The 25,811-nt window shown below is 35.4% G+C and overlaps 23 pseudogenes; all 23 read right to left on the bottom strand.

Annotated features, from left to right (window-relative positions):
- Positions 1-411: 411 nt before the first annotated feature.
- On the bottom strand, positions 412-530 carry LOC145650968 (5S ribosomal RNA; annotated as a pseudogene).
- Positions 531-1,322: 792 nt separating this feature from the next.
- Positions 1,323-1,443, bottom strand: LOC145645482 (5S ribosomal RNA; annotated as a pseudogene).
- A 791-nt stretch (positions 1,444-2,234) lies between these two features.
- LOC145650967 (5S ribosomal RNA) lies at positions 2,235-2,353 on the bottom strand (annotated as a pseudogene).
- A 792-nt stretch (positions 2,354-3,145) lies between these two features.
- On the bottom strand, positions 3,146-3,266 carry LOC145645481 (5S ribosomal RNA; annotated as a pseudogene).
- A 791-nt stretch (positions 3,267-4,057) lies between these two features.
- Positions 4,058-4,176, bottom strand: LOC145650966 (5S ribosomal RNA; annotated as a pseudogene).
- A 1,927-nt stretch (positions 4,177-6,103) lies between these two features.
- LOC145650965 (5S ribosomal RNA) lies at positions 6,104-6,222 on the bottom strand (annotated as a pseudogene).
- A 792-nt stretch (positions 6,223-7,014) lies between these two features.
- Positions 7,015-7,133, bottom strand: LOC145650964 (5S ribosomal RNA; annotated as a pseudogene).
- Positions 7,134-8,146: 1,013 nt separating this feature from the next.
- LOC145645923 (5S ribosomal RNA) lies at positions 8,147-8,267 on the bottom strand (annotated as a pseudogene).
- A 1,013-nt stretch (positions 8,268-9,280) lies between these two features.
- Positions 9,281-9,399, bottom strand: LOC145650963 (5S ribosomal RNA; annotated as a pseudogene).
- Positions 9,400-10,191: 792 nt separating this feature from the next.
- LOC145650962 (5S ribosomal RNA) lies at positions 10,192-10,310 on the bottom strand (annotated as a pseudogene).
- Positions 10,311-11,323: 1,013 nt separating this feature from the next.
- On the bottom strand, positions 11,324-11,442 carry LOC145650961 (5S ribosomal RNA; annotated as a pseudogene).
- Positions 11,443-12,234: 792 nt separating this feature from the next.
- LOC145650960 (5S ribosomal RNA) lies at positions 12,235-12,353 on the bottom strand (annotated as a pseudogene).
- A 571-nt stretch (positions 12,354-12,924) lies between these two features.
- Positions 12,925-13,045, bottom strand: LOC145645674 (5S ribosomal RNA; annotated as a pseudogene).
- Positions 13,046-14,059: 1,014 nt separating this feature from the next.
- On the bottom strand, positions 14,060-14,180 carry LOC145646208 (5S ribosomal RNA; annotated as a pseudogene).
- A 791-nt stretch (positions 14,181-14,971) lies between these two features.
- Positions 14,972-15,090, bottom strand: LOC145650958 (5S ribosomal RNA; annotated as a pseudogene).
- Positions 15,091-15,882: 792 nt separating this feature from the next.
- LOC145650957 (5S ribosomal RNA) lies at positions 15,883-16,001 on the bottom strand (annotated as a pseudogene).
- Positions 16,002-16,793: 792 nt separating this feature from the next.
- LOC145645672 (5S ribosomal RNA) lies at positions 16,794-16,914 on the bottom strand (annotated as a pseudogene).
- Positions 16,915-18,842: 1,928 nt separating this feature from the next.
- LOC145650956 (5S ribosomal RNA) lies at positions 18,843-18,961 on the bottom strand (annotated as a pseudogene).
- A 792-nt stretch (positions 18,962-19,753) lies between these two features.
- Positions 19,754-19,874, bottom strand: LOC145645671 (5S ribosomal RNA; annotated as a pseudogene).
- A 792-nt stretch (positions 19,875-20,666) lies between these two features.
- Positions 20,667-20,787, bottom strand: LOC145644797 (5S ribosomal RNA; annotated as a pseudogene).
- A 1,014-nt stretch (positions 20,788-21,801) lies between these two features.
- LOC145645670 (5S ribosomal RNA) lies at positions 21,802-21,922 on the bottom strand (annotated as a pseudogene).
- Positions 21,923-24,728: 2,806 nt separating this feature from the next.
- LOC145645669 (5S ribosomal RNA) lies at positions 24,729-24,849 on the bottom strand (annotated as a pseudogene).
- Positions 24,850-25,641: 792 nt separating this feature from the next.
- On the bottom strand, positions 25,642-25,762 carry LOC145644796 (5S ribosomal RNA; annotated as a pseudogene).
- Between the last annotated feature and the right edge of the window lie 49 nt (positions 25,763-25,811).

Genomic DNA, 25,811 nt, shown 5'->3' with positions numbered 1-25,811 from the left:
ACTAATAGATTTCTATTTAATCTGTACACTTCACTTACAAGCATGTAAGTTGCATATTAAATTAAAGTGATGCAAGAAAAACTTACAGCATCTGCTATTCCCAGGTGCTAACAGATAGTTTTTTTTAATTAATCACTGCACTTCACATCCTAGCATGTCATCTTGGAGTAAATTAATGTGATGCAAGAGAAGCTTACAGCAGCTCGTAGTCCAAGGTGCTAAAAGATAGTTTTTTGATGAATCACTGCACTTCACATTCAGGCATGTGAGTTGGAGAGTAAATTAAAGTGATGCAAAAAAAACTTACAGCATCTGCTATTCCCAGGTGCTAACAGATAGGTTTTTTTATTAATCACTGCACTTCACATTTGAGCATGTCAGCTTGAAAGTAAATTAAAGTGATGCAAGAAAAGCTTACAGCACCTGGTATTCCTAGATAGGGTCCCACCTCAGTACTATTCAGGCACAAACTTGCTTAGCTTCCAAGTTCAGATGAGATTGGACGTTCTGAAGCTGGTATGGCCGTAAACCTTAAACACTTACTCAAATTGCCTAATCATAGAAAATATGATCAAAGACCAATCTGACATTTTTTTTAATTAATCCCTGCACTTGACATTCTAGAATGTTGTCTTGAAGTAAATTAAAATGATGCAATATAAGCTTACAACATCTGGTATTCGGAGGCACTAACAGACAGTTTTTTTATTAATCACTGCACTTCACATTCAAGCATGTCAGTTGGAGAGTAAATTAAAGTGATGCAATAAAAACTTACAGCATCTGCTATTCCCAGGTGCTAACAGATAGTTTGATTTAATTATTCACTGCACTTCAAATTTGAGCTTGATAGCTTGAACATAAATTTAAGGGATGCAATAAAATCTTACAGCACCTGCTATTCCCTGGTACTAATAGATTTCTATTTAATCTGTACACTTCACTTACAAGCATGTCAGTTGCATATTAAATTAAAGTGATGCAAGAAAAACTTACAGCATCTGCTATTCCCAGGTGCTAACAGATAGGTTTTTTTAATTAATCACTGCACTTCACATCCTAGCATGTCATCTTGAAAGTAAATTAAAGTGATGCAAGAGAAGCTTACAGCATCTCATAGTCCAAGGTGCTAAAAGATAGTTTTTTGATGAATCACTGCACTTCACATTCAGGCATGTGAGTTGGAGAGTAAATGAAAGTGATGCAAAAAAAACTTACAGCATCTGCTATTCCCAGGTGCTAACAGATAGGTTTTTTTATTAATCACTGCACTTCACATTTGAGCATGTCAGCTTGAAAGTAAATTAAAGTGATGCAAGAAAAGCTTACAGCACCTGGTATTCCTAGGTAGGGTCCCACCTCAGTACTATCCAGGCACAAACTTGCTTAGCTTCCAAGTTCAGATGAGATTGGAGGCGTGCTGAAGCTGGTATGGACATAAACCTTAAACACTTACTCAAATTGCATAATCATAGAAAATATGATCAAAGACCAATCTGACATTTTTTTTTATTAATCCCTGCACTTGACATTCTAGAATGTTGTCTTGAAGTAAATTAAAATGATGCAATATAAGCTTACAACATCTGGTATTCGGAGGCACTAACAGACAGTTTTTTTATTAATCACTGCACTTCACATTCAAGCATGTTAGTTGGAGAGTAAATTAAAGTGATGCAATAAATACTTACAGCATCTGCTATTCCCAGGTGCTAACAGATAGTTTGATTTAATTATTCACTGCACTTCAAATTTGAGCTTGATAGCTTGAACATAAATTTAAGGGATGCAATAAAATCTTACAGCACCTGCTATTCCCTGGTACTAATAGATTTCTATTTAATCTGTACACTTCACTTACAAGCATGTAAGTTGCATATTAAATTAAAGTGATGCAAGAAAAACTTACAGCATCTGCTATTCCCAGGTGCTAACAGATAGTTTTTTTTAATTAATCACTGCACTTCACATCCTAGCATGTCATCTTGGAGTAAATTAATGTGATGCAAGAGAAGCTTACAGCAGCTCGTAGTCCAAGGTGCTAAAAGATAGTTTTTTGATGAATCACTGCACTTCACATTCAGGCATGTGAGTTGGAGAGTAAATTAAAGTGATGCAAAAAAAACTTACAGCATCTGCTATTCCCAGGTGCTAACAGATAGGTTTTTTTATTAATCACTGCACTTCACATTTGAGCATGTCAGCTTGAAAGTAAATTAAAGTGATGCAAGAAAAGCTTACAGCACCTGGTATTCCTAGATAGGGTCCCACCTCAGTACTATTCAGGCACAAACTTGCTTAGCTTCCAAGTTCAGATGAGATTGGACGTTCTGAAGCTGGTATGGCCGTAAACCTTAAACACTTACTCAAATTGCCTAATCATAGAAAATATGATCAAAGACCAATCTGACATTTTTTTTAATTAATCCCTGCACTTGACATTCTAGAATGTTGTCTTGAAGTAAATTAAAATGATGCAATATAAGCTTACAACATCTGGTATTCGGAGGCACTAACAGACAGTTTTTTTATTAATCACTGCACTTCACATTCAAGCATGTCAGTTGGAGAGTAAATTAAAGTGATGCAATAAAAACTTACAGCATCTGCTATTCCCAGGTGCTAACAGATAGTTTGATTTAATTATTCACTGCACTTCAAATTTGAGCTTGATAGCTTGAACATAAATTTAAGGGATGCAATAAAATCTTACAGCACCTGCTATTCCCTGGTACTAATAGATTTCTATTTAATCTGTACACTTCACTTACAAGCATGTCAGTTGCATATTAAATTAAAGTGATGCAAGAAAAACTTACAGCATCTGCTATTCCCAGGTGCTAACAGATAGGTTTTTTTAATTAATCACTGCACTTCACATCCTAGCATGTCATCTTGAAAGTAAATTAAAGTGATGCAAGAGAAGCTTACAGCATCTCATAGTCCAAGGTGCTAAAAGATAGTTTTTTGATGAATCACTGCACTTCACATTCAGGCATGTGAGTTGGAGAGTAAATGAAAGTGATGCAAAAAAAACTTACAGCATCTGCTATTCCCAGGTGCTAACAGATAGGTTTTTTTATTAATCACTGCACTTCACATTTGAGCATGTCAGCTTGAAAGTAAATTAAAGTGATGCAAGAAAAGCTTACAGCACCTGGTATTCCTAGGTAGGGTCCCACCTCAGTACTATCCAGGCACAAACTTGCTTAGCTTCCAAGTTCAGATGAGATTGGAGGCGTGCTGAAGCTGGTATGGACATAAACCTTAAACACTTACTCAAATTGCATAATCATAGAAAATATGATCAAAGACCAATCTGACATTTTTTTTTATTAATCCCTGCACTTGACATTCTAGAATGTTGTCTTGAAGTAAATTAAAATGATGCAATATAAGCTTACAACATCTGGTATTCGGAGGCACTAACAGACAGTTTTTTTATTAATCACTGCACTTCACATTCAAGCATGTTAGTTGGAGAGTAAATTAAAGTGATGCAATAAATACTTACAGCATCTGCTATTCCCAGGTGCTAACAGATAGTTTGATTTAATTATTCACTGCACTTCAAATTTGAGCTTGATAGCTTGAACATAAATTTAAGGGATGCAATAAAATCTTACAGCACCTGCTATTCCCTGGTACTAATAGATTTCTATTTAATCTGTACACTTCACTTACAAGCATGTAAGTTGCATATTAAATTAAAGTGATGCAAGAAAAACTTACAGCATCTGCTATTCCCAGGTGCTAACAGATAGTTTTTTTTAATTAATCACTGCACTTCACATCCTAGCATGTCATCTTGGAGTAAATTAATGTGATGCAAGAGAAGCTTACAGCAGCTCGTAGTCCAAGGTGCTAAAAGATAGTTTTTTGATGAATCACTGCACTTCACATTCAGGCATGTGAGTTGGAGAGTAAATTAAAGTGATGCAAAAAAAACTTACAGCATCTGCTATTCCCAGGTGCTAACAGATAGGTTTTTTTATTAATCACTGCACTTCACATTTGAGCATGTCAGCTTGAAAGTAAATTAAAGTGATGCAAGAAAAGCTTACAGCACCTGGTATTCCTAGATAGGGTCCCACCTCAGTACTATTCAGGCACAAACTTGCTTAGCTTCCAAGTTCAGATGAGATTGGACGTTCTGAAGCTGGTATGGCCGTAAACCTTAAACACTTACTCAAATTGCCTAATCATAGAAAATATGATCAAAGACCAATCTGACATTTTTTTTAATTAATCCCTGCACTTGACATTCTAGAATGTTGTCTTGAAGTAAATTAAAATGATGCAATATAAGCTTACAACATCTGGTATTCGGAGGCACTAACAGACAGTTTTTTTATTAATCACTGCACTTCACATTCAAGCATGTCAGTTGGAGAGTAAATTAAAGTGATGCAATAAAAACTTACAGCATCTGCTATTCCCAGGTGCTAACAGATAGTTTGATTTAATTATTCACTGCACTTCAAATTTGAGCTTGATAGCTTGAACATAAATTTAAGGGATGCAATAAAATCTTACAGCACCTGCTATTCCCTGGTACTAATAGATTTCTATTTAATCTGTACACTTCACTTACAAGCATGTCAGTTGCATATTAAATTAAAGTGATGCAAGAAAAACTTACAGCATCTGCTATTCCCAGGTGCTAACAGATAGGTTTTTTTAATTAATCACTGCACTTCACATCCTAGCATGTCATCTTGAAAGTAAATTAAAGTGATGCAAGAGAAGCTTACAGCATCTCATAGTCCAAGGTGCTAAAAGATAGTTTTTTGATGAATCACTGCACTTCACATTCAGGCATGTGAGTTGGAGAGTAAATGAAAGTGATGCAAAAAAAACTTACTGCACCTGCTATTCCCAGGTGCTAACAGATAGTTTTTTTTTATTAATCACTGCACTTCACATTTGAGAATGTCAGCTTGAAAGTAAATTAAAGTGATGCAAGAAAAGCTTACAGCACATGGTATTCCTAGGTAGGGTCCCACCTCAGTACTATCCAGGCACAAACTTGCTTAGCTTCCAAGTTCAGATGAGATTGGAGGCGTGCTGAAGCTGGTATGGACATAAACCTTAAACACTTACTCAAATTGCATAATCATAGAAAATATGATCAAAGACCAATCTGACATTTTTTTTTATTAATCCCTGCACTTGACATTCTAGAATGTTATCTTGAAAGTAAATTAAAATGATGCAATAAAAGCTTACAACATCTGGTATTCGGAGGCACTAACAGACAGTTTTTTTATTAATCACTGCACTTCACATTCAAGCATGTTAGTTGGAGAGTAAATGAAAGTGATGCAAAAAAAACTTACAGCACCTGCTATTCCCAGGTGCTAACAGATAGTTTTTTTTATTAATCACTGCAATTCACATTTGAGAATGTCAGCTTGAAAGTAAATTAAAGTGATGCAATAAAAACTTACAACATCTGGTATTCGGAGGCACTAACAGACAGTTTTTTTATTAATCACTGCACTTCACATTCAAGCATGTCAGTTGGAGAGTAAATTAAAGTGATGCAATAAAAACTTACAGCATCTGCTATTCCCAGGTGCTAACAGATAGTTTGATTTAATTATTCACTGCACTTCAAATTTGAGCTTGATAGCTTGAACATAAATTTAAGGGATGCAATAAAATCTTACAGCACCTGCTATTCCCTGGTACTAATAGATTTCTATTTAATCTGTACACTTCACTTACAAGCATGTCAGTTGCATATTAAATTAAAGTGATGCAAGAAAAACTTACAGCATCTGCTATTCCCAGGTGTTAACAGATAGTTTTTTTTAATTAATCACTGCACTTCACATCCTAGCATGTCATCTTGGAGTAAATTAATGTGATGCAAGAGAAGCTTACAGCAGCTCGTAGTCCAAGGTGCTAAAAGATAGTTTTTTGATGAATCACTGCACTTCACATTCAGGCATGTGAGTTGGAGAGTAAATGAAAGTGATGCAAAAAAAACTTACAGCATCTGCTATTCCCAGGTGCTAACAGATAGGTTTTTTTATTAATCACTGCACTTCACATTTGAGCATGTCAGCTTGAAAGTAAATTAAAGTGATGCAAGAAAAGCTTACAGCACCTGGTATTCCTAGATAGGGTCCCACCTCAGTACTATTCAGGCACAAACTTGCTTAGCTTCCAAGTTCAGATGAGATTGGACGTTCTGAAGCTGGTATGGCCGTAAACCTTAAACACTTACTCAAATTGCCTAATCATAGAAAATATGATCAAAGACCAATCTGACATTTTTTTTAATTAATCCCTGCACTTGACATTCTAGAATGTTGTCTTGAAGTAAATTAAAATGATGCAATATAAGCTTACAACATCTGGTATTCGGAGGCACTAACAGACAGTTTTTTTATTAATCACTGCACTTCACATTCAAGCATGTCAGTTGGAGAGTAAATTAAAGTGATGCAATAAAAACTTACAGCATCTGCTATTCCCAGGTGCTAACAGATAGTTTGATTTAATTATTCACTGCACTTCAAATTTGAGCTTGATAGCTTGAACATAAATTTAAGGGATGCAATAAAATCTTACAGCACCTGCTATTCCCTGGTACTAATAGATTTCTATTTAATCTGTACACTTCACTTACAAGCATGTCAGTTGCATATTAAATTAAAGTGATGCAAGAAAAACTTACAGCATCTGCTATTCCCAGGTGCTAACAGATAGGTTTTTTTAATGAATCACTGCACTTCACATCCTAGCATGTCATCTTGAAAGTAAATTAAAGTGATGCAAGAGAAGCTTACAGCATCTCATAGTCCAAGGTGCTAAAAGATAGTTTTTTGATGAATCACTGCACTTCACATTCAGGCATGTGAGTTGGAGAGTAAATGAAAGTGATGCAAAAAAAACTTACTGCACCTGCTATTCCCAGGTGCTAACAGATAGGTTTTTTTATTAATCACTGCACTTCACATTTGAGCATGTCAGCTTGAAAGTAAATTAAAGTGATGCAAGAAAAGCTTACAGCACCTGGTATTCCTAGATAGGGTCCCACCTCAGTACTATTCAGGCACAAACTTGCTTAGCTTCCAAGTTCAGATGAGATTGGACGTTCTGAAGCTGGTATGGCCGTAAACCTTAAACACTTACTCAAATTGCCTAATCATAGAAAATATGATCAAAGACCAATCTGACATTTTTTTTTATTAATCCCTGCACTTGACATTCTAGAATGTTATCTTGAAAGTAAATTAAAATGATGCAATAAAAGCTTACAACATCTGGTATTCGGAGGCACTAACAGACAGTTTTTTTATTAATCACTGCACTTCACATTCAAGCATGTCAGTTGGAGAGTAAATTAAAGAGATGCAATAAAAACTTACAGCATCTGCTATTCCCAGGTGCTAACAGATAGTTTTTTTTATTAATCACTGCAATTCACATTTGAGAATGTCAGCTTGAAAGTAAATTAAAGTGATGCAATAAAAACTTACAACATCTGGTATTCGGAGGCACTAACAGACAGTTTTTTTATTAATCACTGCACTTCACATTCAAGCATGTCAGTTGGAGAGTAAATTAAAGTGATGCAATAAAAACTTACAGCATCTGCTATTCCCAGGTGCTAACAGATAGTTTGATTTAATTATTCACTGCACTTCAAATTTGAGCTTGATAGCTTGAACATAAATTTAAGGGATGCAATAAAATCTTACAGCACCTGCTATTCCCTGGTACTAATAGATTTCTATTTAATCTGTACACTTCACTTACAAGCATGTCAGTTGCATATTAAATTAAAGTGATGCAAGAAAAACTTACAGCATCTGCTATTCCCAGGTGTTAACAGATAGTTTTTTTTAATTAATCACTGCACTTCACATCCTAGCATGTCATCTTGGAGTAAATTAATGTGATGCAAGAGAAGCTTACAGCAGCTCGTAGTCCAAGGTGCTAAAAGATAGTTTTTTGATGAATCACTGCACTTCACATTCAGGCATGTGAGTTGGAGAGTAAATGAAAGTGATGCAAAAAAAACTTACAGCATCTGCTATTCCCAGGTGCTAACAGATAGGTTTTTTTATTAATCACTGCACTTCACATTTGAGCATGTCAGCTTGAAAGTAAATTAAAGTGATGCAAGAAAAGCTTACAGCACCTGGTATTCCTAGATAGGGTCCCACCTCAGTACTATTCAGGCACAAACTTGCTTAGCTTCCAAGTTCAGATGAGATTGGAGGCGTGCTGAAGCTGGTATGGACATAAACCTTAAACACTTACTCAAATTGCATAATCATAGAAAATATGATCAAAGACCAATCTGACATTTTTTTTTATTAATCCCTGCACTTGACATTCTAGAATGTTATCTTGAAAGTAAATTAAAATGATGCAATAAAAGCTTACAACATCTGGTATTCGGAGGCACTAACAGACAGTTTTTTTATTAATCACTGCACTTCACATTCAAGCATGTTAGTTGGAGAGTAAATGAAAGTGATGCAAAAAAAACTTACAGCACCTGCTATTCCCAGGTGCTAACAGATAGTTTTTTTTATTAATCACTGCAATTCACATTTGAGAATGTCAGCTTGAAAGTAAATTAAAGTGATGCAATAAAAACTTACAACATCTGGTATTCGGAGGCACTAACAGACAGTTTTTTTATTAATCACTGCACTTCACATTCAAGCATGTCAGTTGGAGAGTAAATTAAAGTGATGCAATAAAAACTTACAGCATCTGCTATTCCCAGGTGCTAACAGATAGTTTGATTTAATTATTCACTGCACTTCAAATTTGAGCTTGATAGCTTGAACATAAATTTAAGGGATGCAATAAAATCTTACAGCACCTGCTATTCCCTGGTACTAATAGATTTCTATTTAATCTGTACACTTCACTTACAAGCATGTCAGTTGCATATTAAATTAAAGTGATGCAAGAAAAACTTACAGCATCTGCTATTCCCAGGTGTTAACAGATAGTTTTTTTTAATTAATCACTGCACTTCACATCCTAGCATGTCATCTTGGAGTAAATTAATGTGATGCAAGAGAAGCTTACAGCAGCTCGTAGTCCAAGGTGCTAAAAGATAGTTTTTTGATGAATCACTGCACTTCACATTCAGGCATGTGAGTTGGAGAGTAAATGAAAGTGATGCAAAAAAAACTTACAGCATCTGCTATTCCCAGGTGCTAACAGATAGGTTTTTTTATTAATCACTGCACTTCACATTTGAGCATGTCAGCTTGAAAGTAAATTAAAGTGATGCAAGAAAAGCTTACAGCACCTGGTATTCCTAGATAGGGTCCCACCTCAGTACTATTCAGGCACAAACTTGCTTAGCTTCCAAGTTCAGATGAGATTGGACGTTCTGAAGCTGGTATGGCCGTAAACCTTAAACACTTACTCAAATTGCCTAATCATAGAAAATATGATCAAAGACCAATCTGACATTTTTTTTAATTAATCCCTGCACTTGACATTCTAGAATGTTGTCTTGAAGTAAATTAAAATGATGCAATATAAGCTTACAACATCTGGTATTCGGAGGCACTAACAGACAGTTTTTTTATTAATCACTGCACTTCACATTCAAGCATGTCAGTTGGAGAGTAAATTAAAGTGATGCAATAAAAACTTACAGCATCTGCTATTCCCAGGTGCTAACAGATAGTTTGATTTAATTATTCACTGCACTTCAAATTTGAGCTTGATAGCTTGAACATAAATTTAAGGGATGCAATAAAATCTTACAGCACCTGCTATTCCCTGGTACTAATAGATTTCTATTTAATCTGTACACTTCACTTACAAGCATGTCAGTTGCATATTAAATTAAAGTGATGCAAGAAAAACTTACAGCATCTGCTATTCCCAGGTGCTAACAGATAGGTTTTTTTAATGAATCACTGCACTTCACATCCTAGCATGTCATCTTGAAAGTAAATTAAAGTGATGCAAGAGAAGCTTACAGCATCTCATAGTCCAAGGTGCTAAAAGATAGTTTTTTGATGAATCACTGCACTTCACATTCAGGCATGTGAGTTGGAGAGTAAATGAAAGTGATGCAAAAAAAACTTACTGCACCTGCTATTCCCAGGTGCTAACAGATAGGTTTTTTTATTAATCACTGCACTTCACATTTGAGCATGTCAGCTTGAAAGTAAATTAAAGTGATGCAAGAAAAGCTTACAGCACCTGGTATTCCTAGATAGGGTCCCACCTCAGTACTATTCAGGCACAAACTTGCTTAGCTTCCAAGTTCAGATGAGATTGGACGTTCTGAAGCTGGTATGGCCGTAAACCTTAAACACTTACTCAAATTGCCTAATCATAGAAAATATGATCAAAGACCAATCTGACATTTTTTTTTATTAATCCCTGCACTTGACATTCTAGAATGTTATCTTGAAAGTAAATTAAAATGATGCAATAAAAGCTTACAACATCTGGTATTCGGAGGCACTAACAGACAGTTTTTTTATTAATCACTGCACTTCACATTCAAGCATGTCAGTTGGAGAGTAAATTAAAGAGATGCAATAAAAACTTACAGCATCTGCTATTCCCAGGTGCTAACAGATAGTTTTTTTTATTAATCACTGCAATTCACATTTGAGAATGTCAGCTTGAAAGTAAATTAAAGTGATGCAATAAAAACTTACAACATCTGGTATTCGGAGGCACTAACAGACAGTTTTTTTATTAATCACTGCACTTCACATTCAAGCATGTCAGTTGGAGAGTAAATTAAAGTGATGCAATAAAAACTTACAGCATCTGCTATTCCCAGGTGCTAACAGATAGTTTGATTTAATTATTCACTGCACTTCAAATTTGAGCTTGATAGCTTGAACATAAATTTAAGGGATGCAATAAAATCTTACAGCACCTGCTATTCCCTGGTACTAATAGATTTCTATTTAATCTGTACACTTCACTTACAAGCATGTCAGTTGCATATTAAATTAAAGTGATGCAAGAAAAACTTACAGCATCTGCTATTCCCAGGTGTTAACAGATAGTTTTTTTTAATTAATCACTGCACTTCACATCCTAGCATGTCATCTTGGAGTAAATTAATGTGATGCAAGAGAAGCTTACAGCAGCTCGTAGTCCAAGGTGCTAAAAGATAGTTTTTTGATGAATCACTGCACTTCACATTCAGGCATGTGAGTTGGAGAGTAAATGAAAGTGATGCAAAAAAAACTTACAGCATCTGCTATTCCCAGGTGCTAACAGATAGGTTTTTTTATTAATCACTGCACTTCACATTTGAGCATGTCAGCTTGAAAGTAAATTAAAGTGATGCAAGAAAAGCTTACAGCACCTGGTATTCCTAGATAGGGTCCCACCTCAGTACTATTCAGGCACAAACTTGCTTAGCTTCCAAGTTCAGATGAGATTGGACGTTCTGAAGCTGGTATGGCCGTAAACCTTAAACACTTACTCAAATTGCCTAATCATAGAAAATATGATCAAAGACCAATCTGACATTTTTTTTAATTAATCCCTGCACTTGACATTCTAGAATGTTGTCTTGAAGTAAATTAAAATGATGCAATATAAGCTTACAACATCTGGTATTCGGAGGCACTAACAGACAGTTTTTTTATTAATCACTGCACTTCACATTCAAGCATGTCAGTTGGAGAGTAAATTAAAGTGATGCAATAAAAACTTACAGCATCTGCTATTCCCAGGTGCTAACAGATAGTTTGATTTAATTATTCACTGCACTTCAAATTTGAGCTTGATAGCTTGAACATAAATTTAAGGGATGCAATAAAATCTTACAGCACCTGCTATTCCCTGGTACTAATAGATTTCTATTTAATCTGTACACTTCACTTACAAGCATGTCAGTTGCATATTAAATTAAAGTGATGCAAGAAAAACTTACAGCATCTGCTATTCCCAGGTGCTAACAGATAGGTTTTTTTAATGAATCACTGCACTTCACATCCTAGCATGTCATCTTGAAAGTAAATTAAAGTGATGCAAGAGAAGCTTACAGCATCTCATAGTCCAAGGTGCTAAAAGATAGTTTTTTGATGAATCACTGCACTTCACATTCAGGCATGTGAGTTGGAGAGTAAATGAAAGTGATGCAAAAAAAACTTACTGCACCTGCTATTCCCAGGTGCTAACAGATAGGTTTTTTTATTAATCACTGCACTTCACATTTGAGCATGTCAGCTTGAAAGTAAATTAAAGTGATGCAAGAAAAGCTTACAGCACCTGGTATTCCTAGATAGGGTCCCACCTCAGTACTATTCAGGCACAAACTTGCTTAGCTTCCAAGTTCAGATGAGATTGGACGTTCTGAAGCTGGTATGGCCGTAAACCTTAAACACTTACTCAAATTGCCTAATCATAGAAAATATGATCAAAGACCAATCTGACATTTTTTTTTATTAATCCCTGCACTTGACATTCTAGAATGTTATCTTGAAAGTAAATTAAAATGATGCAATAAAAGCTTACAACATCTGGTATTCGGAGGCACTAACAGACAGTTTTTTTATTAATCACTGCACTTCACATTCAAGCATGTCAGTTGGAGAGTAAATTAAAGAGATGCAATAAAAACTTACAGCATCTGCTATTCCCAGGTGCTAACAGATAGTTTGATTTAATTATTCACTGCACTTCAAATTTGAGCTTGATAGCTTGAACATAAATTTAAGGGATGCAATAAAATCTTACAGCACCTGCTATTCCCTGATACTAATAGATTTCTATTTAATCTGTACACTTCACTTACAAGCATGTCAGTTGCATATTAAATTAAAGTGATGCAAGAAAAACTTACAGCATCTGCTATTCCCAGGTGCTAACAGATAGGTTTTTTTATTAATCACTGCACTTCACATTTGAGCATGTCAGCTTGAAAGTAAATTAAAGTGATGCAAGAAAAGCTTACAGCACCTGGTATTCCTAGATAGGGTCCCACATCAGTACTATCCAGGCACAAACTTGCTTAGCTTCCAAGTTCAGATGAGATTGGAGGCGTGCTGAAGCTGGTAAGGCCGTAAACCTTAAACACTTACTCAAATTGCCTAATCATAGAAAATATGATCAAAGACCAATCTGACATTTTTTTTTATTAATCCCTGCACTTGACATTCTAGAATGTTATCTTGAAAGTAAATTAAAATGATGCAATAAAAGCTTACAACATCTGGTATTCGGAGGCACTAACAGACAGTTTTTTTATTAATCACTGCACTTCACATTCAAGCATGTGAGTTGGAGAGTAAATGAAAGTGATGCAAAAAAAACTTACAGCACCTGCTATTCCCAGGTGCTAACAGATAGTTTTTTTTATTAATCACTGCACTTCACATTTGAGAATGTCAGCTTGAAAGTAAATTAAAGTGATGCAATAAAAACTTACAACATCTGGTATTCGGAGGCACTAACAGACAGTTTTTTTATTAATCACTGCACTTCACATTCAAGCATGTCAGTTAGAGAGTAAATTAAAGTGATGCAATAAAAACTTACAGCATCTGCTATTCCCAGGTGCTAACAGATAGTTTGATTTAATTATTCACTGCACTTCAAATTTGAGCTTGATAGCTTGAACATAAATTTAAGGGATGCAATAAAATCTTACAGCACCTGCTATTCCCTGGTACTAATAGATTTCTATTTAATCTGTACACTTCACTTACAAGCATGTCAGTTGCATATTAAATTAAAGTGATGCAAGAAAAACTTACAGCATCTGCTATTCCCAGGTGCTAACAGATAGGTTTTTTTAATTAATCACTGCACTTCACATCCTAGCATGTCATCTTGAAAGTAAATTAAAGTGATGCAAGAGAAGCTTACAGCATCTCATAGTCCAAGGTGCTAAAAGATAGTTTTTTGATGAATCACTGCACTTCACATTCAGGCATGTGAGTTGGAGAGTAAATGAAAGTGATGCAAAAAAAACTTACAGCACCTGCTATTCCCAGGTGCTAACAGATAGTTTTTTTTATTAATCACTGCACTTCACATTTGAGAATGTCATCTTGAAAGTAAATTAAAGTGATGCAAGAAAAGCTTACAGCACATGGTATTCCTAGGTAGGGACCCACCTCAGTACTATCCAGGCACAAACTTGCTTAGCTTCCAAGTTCAGATGAGATTGGAGGCGTGCTGAAGCTGGTATGGACATAAACCTTAAACACTTACTCAAATTGCATAATCATAGAAAATATGATCAAAGACCAATCTGACATTTTTTTTTATTAATCCCTGCACTTGACATTCTAGAATGTTGTCTTGAAGTAAATTAAAATGATGCAATATAAGCTTACAACATCTGGTATTCGGAGGCACTAACAGACAGTTTTTTTATTAATCACTGCACTTCACATTCAAGCATGTTAGTTGGAGAGTAAATTAAAGTGATGCAATAAATACTTACAGCATCTGCTATTCCCAGGTGCTAACAGATAGTTTGATTTAATTATTCACTGCACTTCAAATTTGAGCTTGATAGCTTGAACATAAATTTAAGGGATGCAATAAAATCTTACAGCACCTGCTATTCCCTGGTACTAATAGATTTCTATTTAATCTGTACACTTCACTTACAAGCATGTAAGTTGCATATTAAATTAAAGTGATGCAAGAAAAACTTACAGCATCTGCTATTCCCAGGTGTTAACAGATAGTTTTTTTTAATTAATCACTGCACTTCACATCCTAGCATGTCATCTTGGAGTAAATTAATGTGATGCAAGAGAAGCTTACAGCAGCTCGTAGTCCAAGGTGCTAAAAGATAGTTTTTTGATGAATCACTGCACTTCACATTCAGGCATGTGAGTTGGAGAGTAAATGAAAGTGATGCAAAAAAAACTTACAGCATCTGCTATTCCCAGGTGCTAACAGATAGGTTTTTTTATTAATCACTGCACTTCACATTTGAGCATGTCAGCTTGAAAGTAAATTAAAGTGATGCAAGAAAAGCTTACAGCACCTGGTATTCCTAGATAGGGTCCCACCTCAGTACTATTCAGGCACAAACTTGCTTAGCTTCCAAGTTCAGATGAGATTGGACGTTCTGAAGCTGGTATGGCCGTAAACCTTAAACACTTACTCAAATTGCCTAATCATAGAAAATATGATCAAAGACCAATCTGACATTTTTTTTAATTAATCCCTGCACTTGACATTCTAGAATGTTGTCTTGAAGTAAATTAAAATGATGCAATATAAGCTTACAACATCTGGTATTCGGAGGCACTAACAGACAGTTTTTTTATTAATCACTGCACTTCACATTCAAGCATGTCAGTTGGAGAGTAAATTAAAGTGATGCAATAAAAACTTACAGCATCTGCTATTCCCAGGTGCTAACAGATAGTTTGATTTAATTATTCACTGCACTTCAAATTTGAGCTTGATAGCTTGAACATAAATTTAAGGGATGCAATAAAATCTTACAGCACCTGCTATTCCCTGGTACTAATAGATTTCTATTTAATCTGTACACTTCACTTACAAGCATGTCAGTTGCATATTAAATTAAAGTGATGCAAGAAAAACTTACAGCATCTGCTATTCCCAGGTGCTATCAGATAGGTTTTTTTAATTAATCACTGCACTTCACATCCTAGCATGTCATCTTGAAAGTAAATTAAAGTGATGCAAGAGAAGCTTACAGCATCTCATAGTCCAAGGTGCTAAAAGATAGTTTTTTGATGAATCACTGCACTTCACATTCAGGCATGTGAGTTGGAGAGTAAATGAAAGTGATGCAAAAAAAACTTACTGCACCTGCTATTCCCAGGTGCTAACAGATAGGTTTTTTTATTAATCACTGCACTTCACATTTGAGCATGTCAGCTTGAAAGTAAATTAAAGTGATGCAAGAAAAGCTTACAGCACCTGGTATTCCTAGATAGGGTCCCACCTCAGTACTATTCAGGCACAAACTTGCTTAGCTTCCAAGTTCAGATGAGATTGGACGTTCTGAAGCTGGTATGGCCGTAAACCTTAAACACTTACTCAAATTGCCTAATCATAGAAAATATGATCAAAGACCAATCTGACATTTTTTTTTATTAATCCCTGCACTTGACATTCTAGAATGTTATCTTGAAAGTAAATTAAAATGATGCAATAAAAGCTTACAACATCTGGTATTCGGAGGCACTAACAGACAGTTTTTTTATTAATCACTGCACTTCACATTCAAGCATGTCAGTTGGAGAGTAAATTAAAGAGATGCAATAAAAACTTACAGCATCTGCTATTCCCAGGTGCTAACAGATAGTTTGATTTAATTATTCACTGCACTTCAAATTTGAGCTTGATAGCTTGAACATAAATTTAAGGGATGCAATAAAATCTTACAGCACCTGCTATTCCCTGATACTAATAGATTTCTATTTAATCTGTACACTTCACTTACAAGCATGTCAGTTGCATATTAAATTAAAGTGATGCAAGAAAAACTTACAGCATCTGCTGTTCCCAGGTGCTAACAGATAGTTTTTTTTAATTAATCACTGCACTTCACATCCTAGCATGTCATCTTGAAAGTAAATTAATGTGATGCAGGAGAAGCTTACAGCAGCTCGTAGTCCAAGGTGCTAAAAGATAGTTTTTTATGAATCACTGCACTTCACATTCAGGCATGTGAGTTGGAGAGTAAATGAAAGTGATGCAAAAAAAACTTACAGCATCTGCTATTCCCAGGTGCTAACAGATAGGTTTTTTTATTAATCACTGCACTTCACATTTGAGCATGTCAGCTTGAAAGTAAATTAAAGTGATGCAAGAAAAGCTTACAGCACCTGGTATTCCTAGATAGGGTCCCACATCAGTACTATCCAGGCACAAACTTGCTTAGCTTCCAAGTTCAGATGAGATTGGAGGCGTGCTGAAGCTGGTAAGGCCGTAAACCTTAAACACTTACTCAAATTGCCTAATCATAGAAAATATGATCAAAGACCAATCTGACATTTTTTTTTATTAATCCCTGCACTTGACATTCTAGAATGTTATCTTGAAAGTAAATTAAAATGATGCAATAAAAGCTTACAACATCTGGTATTCGGAGGCACTAACAGACAGTTTTTTTATTAATCACTGCACTTCACATTCAAGCATGTGAGTTGGAGAGTAAATGAAAGTGATGCAAAAAAAACTTACAGCACCTGCTATTCCCAGGTGCTAACAGATAGTTTTTTTTATTAATCACTGCACTTCACATTTGAGAATGTCAGCTTGAAAGTAAATTAAAGTGATGCAATAAAAACTTACAACATCTGGTATTCGGAGGCACTAACAGACAGTTTTTTTATTAATCACTGCACTTCACATTCAAGCATGTCAGTTAGAGAGTAAATTAAAGTGATGCAATAAAAACTTACAGCATCTGCTATTCCCAGGTGCTAACAGATAGTTTGATTTAATTATTCACTGCACTTCAAATTTGAGCTTGATAGCTTGAACATAAATTTAAGGGATGCAATAAAATCTTACAGCACCTGCTATTCCCTGGTACTAATAGATTTCTATTTAATCTGTACACTTCACTTACAAGCATGTCAGTTGCATATTAAATTAAAGTGATGCAAGAAAAACTTACAGCATCTGCTATTCCCAGGTGCTAACAGATAGGTTTTTTTAATTAATCACTGCACTTCACATCCTAGCATGTCATCTTGAAAGTAAATTAAAGTGATGCAAGAGAAGCTTACAGCATCTCATAGTCCAAGGTGCTAAAAGATAGTTTTTTGATGAATCACTGCACTTCACATTCAGGCATGTGAGTTGGAGAGTAAATGAAAGTGATGCAAAAAAAACTTACAGCACCTGCTATTCCCAGGTGCTAACAGATAGTTTTTTTTATTAATCACTGCACTTCACATTTGAGAATGTCAGCTTGAAAGTAAATTAAAGTGATGCAAGAAAAGCTTACAGCACATGGTATTCCTAGGTAGGGTCCCACCTCAGTACTATCCAGGCACAAACTTGCTTAGCTTCCAAGTTCAGATGAGATTGGAGGCGTGCTGAAGCTGGTATGGACATAAACCTTAAACACTTACTCAAATTGCATAATCATAGAAAATATGATCAAAGACCAATCTGACATTTTTTTTTATTAATCCCTGCACTTGACATTCTAGAATGTTATCTTGAAAGTAAATTAAAATGATGCAATAAAAGCTTACAACATCTGGTATTCGGAGGCACTAACAGACAGTTTTTTTATTAATCACTGCACTTCACATTCAAGCATGTCAGTTGGAGAGTAAATTAAAGTGATGCAATAAAAACTTACAGCATCTGCTATTCCCAGGTGCTAACAGATAGTTTGATTTAATTATTCACTGCACTTCAAATTTGAGCTTGATAGCTTGAACATAAATTTAAGGGATGCAATAAAATCTTACAGCACCTGCTATTCCCTGGTACTAATAGATTTCTATTTAATCTGTACACTTCACTTACAAGCATGTCAGTTGCATATTAAATTAAAGTGATGCAAGAAAAACTTACAGCATCTGCTATTCCCAGGTGCTAACAGATAGTTTTTTTTAATTAATCACTGCACTTCACATCCTAGCATGTCATCTTGAAAGTAAATTAATGTGATGCAGGAGAAGCTTACAGCAGCTCGTAGTCCAAGGTGCTAAAAGATAGTTTTTTGATGAATCACTGCACTTCACATTCAGGCATGTGAGTTGGAGAGTAAATGAAAGTGATGCAAAAAAAACTTACAGCACCTGCTATTCCCAGGTGCTAACAGATAGGTTTTTTTATTAATCACTGCACTTCACATTTGAGCATGTCAGCTTGAAAGTAAATTAAAGTGATGCAAGAAAAGCTTACAGCACCTGGTATTCCTAGATAGGGTCCCACCTCAGTACTATTCAGGCACAAACTTGCTTAGCTTCCAAGTTCAGATGAGATTGGACGTTCTGAAGCTGGTATGGCCGTAAACCTTAAACACTTACTCAAATTGCCTAATCATAGAAAATATGATCAAAGACCAATCTGACATTTTTTTTTATTAATCCCTGCACTTGACATTCTAGAATGTTATCTTGAAAGTAAATTAAAATGATGCAATAAAAGCTTACAACATCTGGTATTCGGAGGCACTAACAGACAGTTTTTTTATTAATCACTGCACTTCACATTCAAGCATGTCAGTTGGAGAGTAAATTAAAGAGATGCAATAAAAACTTACAGCATCTGCTATTCCCAGGTGCTAACAGATAGTTTGATTTAATTATTCACTGCACTTCAAATTTGAGCTTGATAGCTTGAACATAAATTTAAGGGATGCAATAAAATCTTACAGCACCTGCTATTCCCTGATACTAATAGATTTCTATTTAATCTGTACACTTCACTTACAAGCATGTCAGTTGCATATTAAATTAAAGTGATGCAAGAAAAACTTACAGCATCTGCTATTCCCAGGTGCTAACAGATAGTTTTTTTTAATTAATCACTGCACTTCACATCCTAGCATGTCATCTTGAAAGTAAATTAATGTGATGCAGGAGAAGCTTACAGCAGCTCGTAGTCCAAGGTGCTAAAAGATAGTTTTTTATGAATCACTGCACTTCACATTCAGGCATGTGAGTTGGAGAGTAAATGAAAGTGATGCAAAAAAAACTTACAGCATCTGCTATTCCCAGGTGCTAACAGATAGGTTTTTTTATTAATCACTGCACTTCACATTTGAGCATGTCAGCTTGAAAGTAAATTAAAGTGATGCAAGAAAAGCTTACAGCACCTGGTATTCCTAGATAGGGTCCCACATCAGTACTATCCAGGCACAAACTTGCTTAGCTTCCAAGTTCAGATGAGATTGGAGGCGTGCTGAAGCTGGTAAGGCCGTAAACCTTAAACACTTACTCAAATTGCCTAATCATAGAAAATATGATCAAAGACCAATCTGACATTTTTTTTTATTAATCCCTGCACTTGACATTCTAGAATGTTATCTTGAAAGTAAATTAAAATGATGCAATAAAAGCTTACAACATCTGGTATTCGGAGGCAATAACAGACAGTTTTTTTATTAATCACTGCACTTCACATTCAAGCATGTGAGTTGGAGAGTAAATTAAAGAGATGCAATAAAAACTTACAGCATCTGCTATTCCCAGGTGCTAACAGATAGTTTGATTTAATTATTCACTGCACTTCAAATTTGAGCTTGATAGCTTCAACATAAATTTAAGGGATGCAATAAAATCTTACAGCACCTGCTATTCCCTGATACTAATAGATTTCTATTTAATCTGTACACTTCACTTACAAGCATGTCAGTTGCATATTAAATTAAAGTGATGCAAGAAAAACTTACAGCATCTGCTATTCCCAGGTGCTAACAGATAGTTTTTTTTAATTAATCACTGCACTTCACATCCTAGCATGTCATCTTGAAAGTAAATTAATGTGATGCAGGAGAAGCTTACAGCAGCTCGTAGTCCAAGGTGCTAAAAGATAGTTTTTTATGAATCACTGCACTTCACATTCAGGCATGTGAGTTGGAGAGTAAATGAAAGTGATGCAAAAAAAACTTACAGCATCTGCTATTCCCAGGTGCTAACAGATAGGTTTTTTTATTAATCACTGCACTTCACATTTGAGCATGTCAGCTTGAAAGTAAATTAAAGTGATGCAAGAAAAGCTTACAGCACCTGGTATTCCTAGATAGGGTCCCACACCAGTACTATCCAGGCACAAACTTGCTTAGCTTCCAAGTTCAGATGAGATTGGAGGCGTGCTGAAGCTGGTATGGCCGTAAACCTTAAACACTTACTCAAATTGCCTAATCATAGAAAATATGATCAAAGACCAATCTGACATTTTTTTTTATTAATCCCTGCACTTGACATTCTAGAATGTTATCTTGAAAGTAAATTAAAATGATGCAATAAAAGCTTACAACATCTGGTATTCGGAGGCACTAACAGACAGTTTTTTTATTAATCACTGCACTTCACATTCAAGCATGTGAGTTGGAGAGTAAATGAAAGTGATGCAAAAAAAACTTACAGCACCTGCTATTCCCAGGTGCTAACAGATAGTTTTTTTTATTAATCACTGCACTTCACATTTGAGAATGTCAGCTTGAAAGTAAATTAAAGTGATGCAATAAAAACTTACAACATCTGGTATTCGGAGGCACTAACAGACAGTTTTTTTATTAATCACTGCACTTCACATTCAAGCATGTCAGTTAGAGAGTAAATTAAAGTGATGCAATAAAAACTTACAGCATCTGCTATTCCCAGGTGCTAACAGATAGTTTGATTTAATTATTCACTGCACTTCAAATTTGAGCTTGATAGCTTGAACATAAATTTAAGGGATGCAATAAAATCTTACAGCACCTGCTATTCCCTGGTACTAATAGATTTCTATTTAATCTGTACACTTCACTTACAAGCATGTCAGTTGCATATTAAATTAAAGTGATGCAAGAAAAACTTACAGCATCTGCTATTCCCAGGTGCTAACAGATAGTTTTTTTTAATTAATCACTGCACTTCACATCCTAGCATGTCATCTTGAAAGTAAATTAATGTGATGCAGGAGAAGCTTACAGCAGCTCGTAGTCCAAGGTGCTAAAAGATAGTTTTTTGATGAATCACTGCACTTCACATTCAGGCATGTGAGTTGGAGAGTAAATGAAAGTGATGCAAAAAAAACTTACAGCACCTGCTATTCCCAGGTGCTAACAGATAGGTTTTTTTATTAATCACTGCACTTCACATTTGAGCATGTCAGCTTGAAAGTAAATTAAAGTGATGCAAGAAAAGCTTACAGCACCTGGTATTCCTAGATAGGGTCCCACATCAGTACTATCCAGGCACAAACTTGCTTAGCTTCCAAGTTCAGATGAGATTGGAGGCGTGCTGAAGCTGGTAAGGCCGTAAACCTTAAACACTTACTCAAATTGCCTAATCATAGAAAATATGATCAAAGACCAATCTGACATTTTTTTTTATTAATCCCTGCACTTGACATTCTAGAATGTTATCTTGAAAGTAAATTAAAATGATGCAATAAAAGCTTACAACATCTGGTATTCGGAGGCAATAACAGACAGTTTTTTTATTAATCACTGCACTTCACATTCAAGCATGTGAGTTGGAGAGTAAATTAAAGAGATGCAATAAAAACTTACAGCATCTGCTATTCCCAGGTGCTAACAGATAGTTTGATTTAATTATTCACTGCACTTCAAATTTGAGCTTGATAGCTTGAACATAAATTTAAGGGATGCAATAAAATCTTACAGCACCTGCTATTCCCTGATACTAATAGATTTCTATTTAATCTGTACACTTCACTTACAAGCATGTCAGTTGCATATTAAATTAAAGTGATGCAAGAAAAACTTACAGCATCTGCTATTCCCAGGTGCTAACAGATAGTTTTTTTTAATTAATCACTGCACTTCACATCCTAGCATGTCATCTTGAAAGTAAATTAATGTGATGCAGGAGAAGCTTACAGCAGCTCGTAGTCCAAGGTGCTAAAAGATAGTTTTTTATGAATCACTGCACTTCACATTCAGGCATGTGAGTTGGAGAGTAAATGAAAGTGATGCAAAAAAAACTTACAGCACCTGCTATTCCCAGGTGCTAACAGATAGTTTTTTTTATTAATCACTGCACTTCACATTTGAGAATGTCAGCTTGAAAGTAAATTAAAGTGATGCAATAAAAACTTACAACATCTGGTATTCGGAGGCACTAACAGACAGTTTTTTTATTAATCACTGCACTTCACATTCAAGCATGTCAGTTAGAGAGTAAATTAAAGTGATGCAATAAAAACTTACAGCATCTGCTATTCCCAGGTGCTAACAGATAGTTTGATTTAATTATTCACTGCACTTCAAATTTGAGCTTGATAGCTTGAACATAAATTTAAGGGATGCAATAAAATCTTACAGCACCTGCTATTCCCTGGTACTAATAGATTTCTATTTAATCTGTACACTTCACTTACAAGCATGTCAGTTGCATATTAAATTAAAGTGATGCAAGAAAAACTTACAGCATCTGCTATTCCCAGGTGCTAACAGATAGGTTTTTTTAATTAATCACTGCACTTCACATCCTAGCATGTCATCTTGAAAGTAAATTAAAGTGATGCAAGAGAAGCTTACAGCATCTCATAGTCCAAGGTGCTAAAAGATAGTTTTTTGATGAATCACTGCACTTCACATTCAGGCATGTGAGTTGGAGAGTAAATGAAAGTGATGCAAAAAAAACTTACAGCACCTGCTATTCCCAGGTGCTAACAGATAGTTTTTTTTATTAATCACTGCACTTCACATTTGAGAATGTCAGCTTGAAAGTAAATTAAAGTGATGCAAGAAAAGCTTACAGCACATGGTATTCCTAGGTAGGGTCCCACCTCAGTACTATCCAGGCACAAACTTGCTTAGCTTCCAAGTTCAGATGAGATTGGAGGCGTGCTGAAGCTGGTATGGACATAAACCTTAAACACTTACTCAAATTGCATAATCATAGAAAATATGATCAAAGACCAATCTGACATTTTTTTTTATTAATCCCTGCACTTGACATTCTAGAATGTTATCTTGAAAGTAAATTAAAATGATGCAATAAAAGCTTACAACATCTGGTATTCGGAGGCACTAACAGACAGTTTTTTTATTAATCACTGCACTTCACATTCAAGCATGTCAGTTGGAGAGTAAATTAAAGTGATGCAATAAAAACTTACAGCATCTGCTATTCCCAGGTGCTAACAGATAGTTTGATTTAATTATTCACTGCACTTCAAATTTGAGCTTGATAGCTTGAACATAAATTTAAGGGATGCAATAAAATCTTACAGCACCTGCTATTCCCTGGTACTAATAGATTTCTATTTAATCTGTACACTTCACTTACAAGCATGTCAGTTGCATATTAAATTAAAGTGATGCAAGAAAAACTTACAGCATCTGCTATTCCCAGGTGCTAACAGATAGTTTTTTTTAATTAATCACTGCACTTCACATCCTAGCATGTCATCTTGAAAGTAAATTAATGTGATGCAGGAGAAGCTTACAGCAGCTCGTAGTCCAAGGTGCTAAAAGATAGTTTTTTTATTAATCACTGCACTTCACATTCAAGCATGTCAGTTGGAGAGTAAATTAAAGAGATGCAATAAAAACTTACAGCATCTGCTATTCCCAGGTGCTAACAGATAGTTTGATTTAATTATTCACTGCACTTCAAATTTGAGCTTGATAGCTTGAACATAAATTTAAGGGATGCAATAAAATCTTACAGCACCTGCTATTCCCTGATACTAATAGATTTCTATTTAATCTGTACACTTCACTTACAAGCATGTCAGTTGCATATTAAATTAAAGTGATGCAAGAAAAACTTACAGCATCTGCTATTCCCAGGTGCTAACAGATAGTTTTTTTTAATTAATCACTGCACTTCACATCCTAGCATGTCATCTTGAAAGTAAATTAATGTGATGCAGGAGAAGCTTACAGCAGCTCGTAGTCCAAGGTGCTAAAAGATAGTTTTTTATGAATCACTGCACTTCACATTCAGGCATGTGAGTTGGAGAGTAAATGAAAGTGATGCAAAAAAAACTTACAGCATCTGCTATTCCCAGGTGCTAACAGATAGGTTTTTTTATTAATCACTGCACTTCACATTTGAGCATGTCAGCTTGAAAGTAAATTAAAGTGATGCAAGAAAAGCTTACAGCACCTGGTATTCCTAGATAGGGTCCCACATCAGTACTATCCAGGCACAAACTTGCTTAGCTTCCAAGTTCAGATGAGATTGGAGGCGTGCTGAAGCTGGTAAGGCCGTAAACCTTAAACACTTACTCAAATTGCCTAATCATAGAAAATATGATCAAAGACCAATCTGACATTTTTTTTTATTAATCCCTGCACTTGACATTCTAGAATGTTATCTTGAAAGTAAATTAAAATGATGCAATAAAAGCTTACAACATCTGGTATTCGGAGGCAATAACAGACAGTTTTTTTATTAATCACTGCACTTCACATTCAAGCATGTGAGTTGGAGAGTAAATTAAAGAGATGCAATAAAAACTTACAGCATCTGCTATTCCCAGGTGCTAACAGATAGTTTGATTTAATTATTCACTGCACTTCAAATTTGAGCTTGATAGCTTCAACATAAATTTAAGGGATGCAATAAAATCTTACAGCACCTGCTATTCCCTGATACTAATAGATTTCTATTTAATCTGTACACTTCACTTACAAGCATGTCAGTTGCATATTAAATTAAAGTGATGCAAGAAAAACTTACAGCATCTGCTATTCCCAGGTGCTAACAGATAGTTTTTTTTAATTAATCACTGCACTTCACATCCTAGCATGTCATCTTGAAAGTAAATTAATGTGATGCAGGAGAAGCTTACAGCAGCTCGTAGTCCAAGGTGCTAAAAGATAGTTTTTTATGAATCACTGCACTTCACATTCAGGCATGTGAGTTGGAGAGTAAATGAAAGTGATGCAAAAAAAACTTACAGCATCTGCTATTCCCAGGTGCTAACAGATAGGTTTTTTTATTAATCACTGCACTTCACATTTGAGCATGTCAGCTTGAAAGTAAATTAAAGTGATGCAAGAAAAGCTTACAGCACCTGGTATTCCTAGATAGGGTCCCACACCAGTACTATCCAGGCACAAACTTGCTTAGCTTCCAAGTTCAGATGAGATTGGAGGCGTGCTGAAGCTGGTATGGCCGTAAACCTTAAACACTTACTCAAATTGCCTAATCATAGAAAATATGATCAAAGAC

This window comes from Electrophorus electricus, chromosome 13 (assembly GCF_041902795.1).
Source record: "Electrophorus electricus isolate QZ-2024a chromosome 13, ASM4190279v1, whole genome shotgun sequence".
Classification (NCBI taxonomy): domain Eukaryota; kingdom Metazoa; phylum Chordata; class Actinopteri; order Gymnotiformes; family Gymnotidae; genus Electrophorus; species Electrophorus electricus.
Note: the sequence above shows the minus strand (reverse complement) of the source record. Positions and strands in the feature narration are given on the sequence as shown.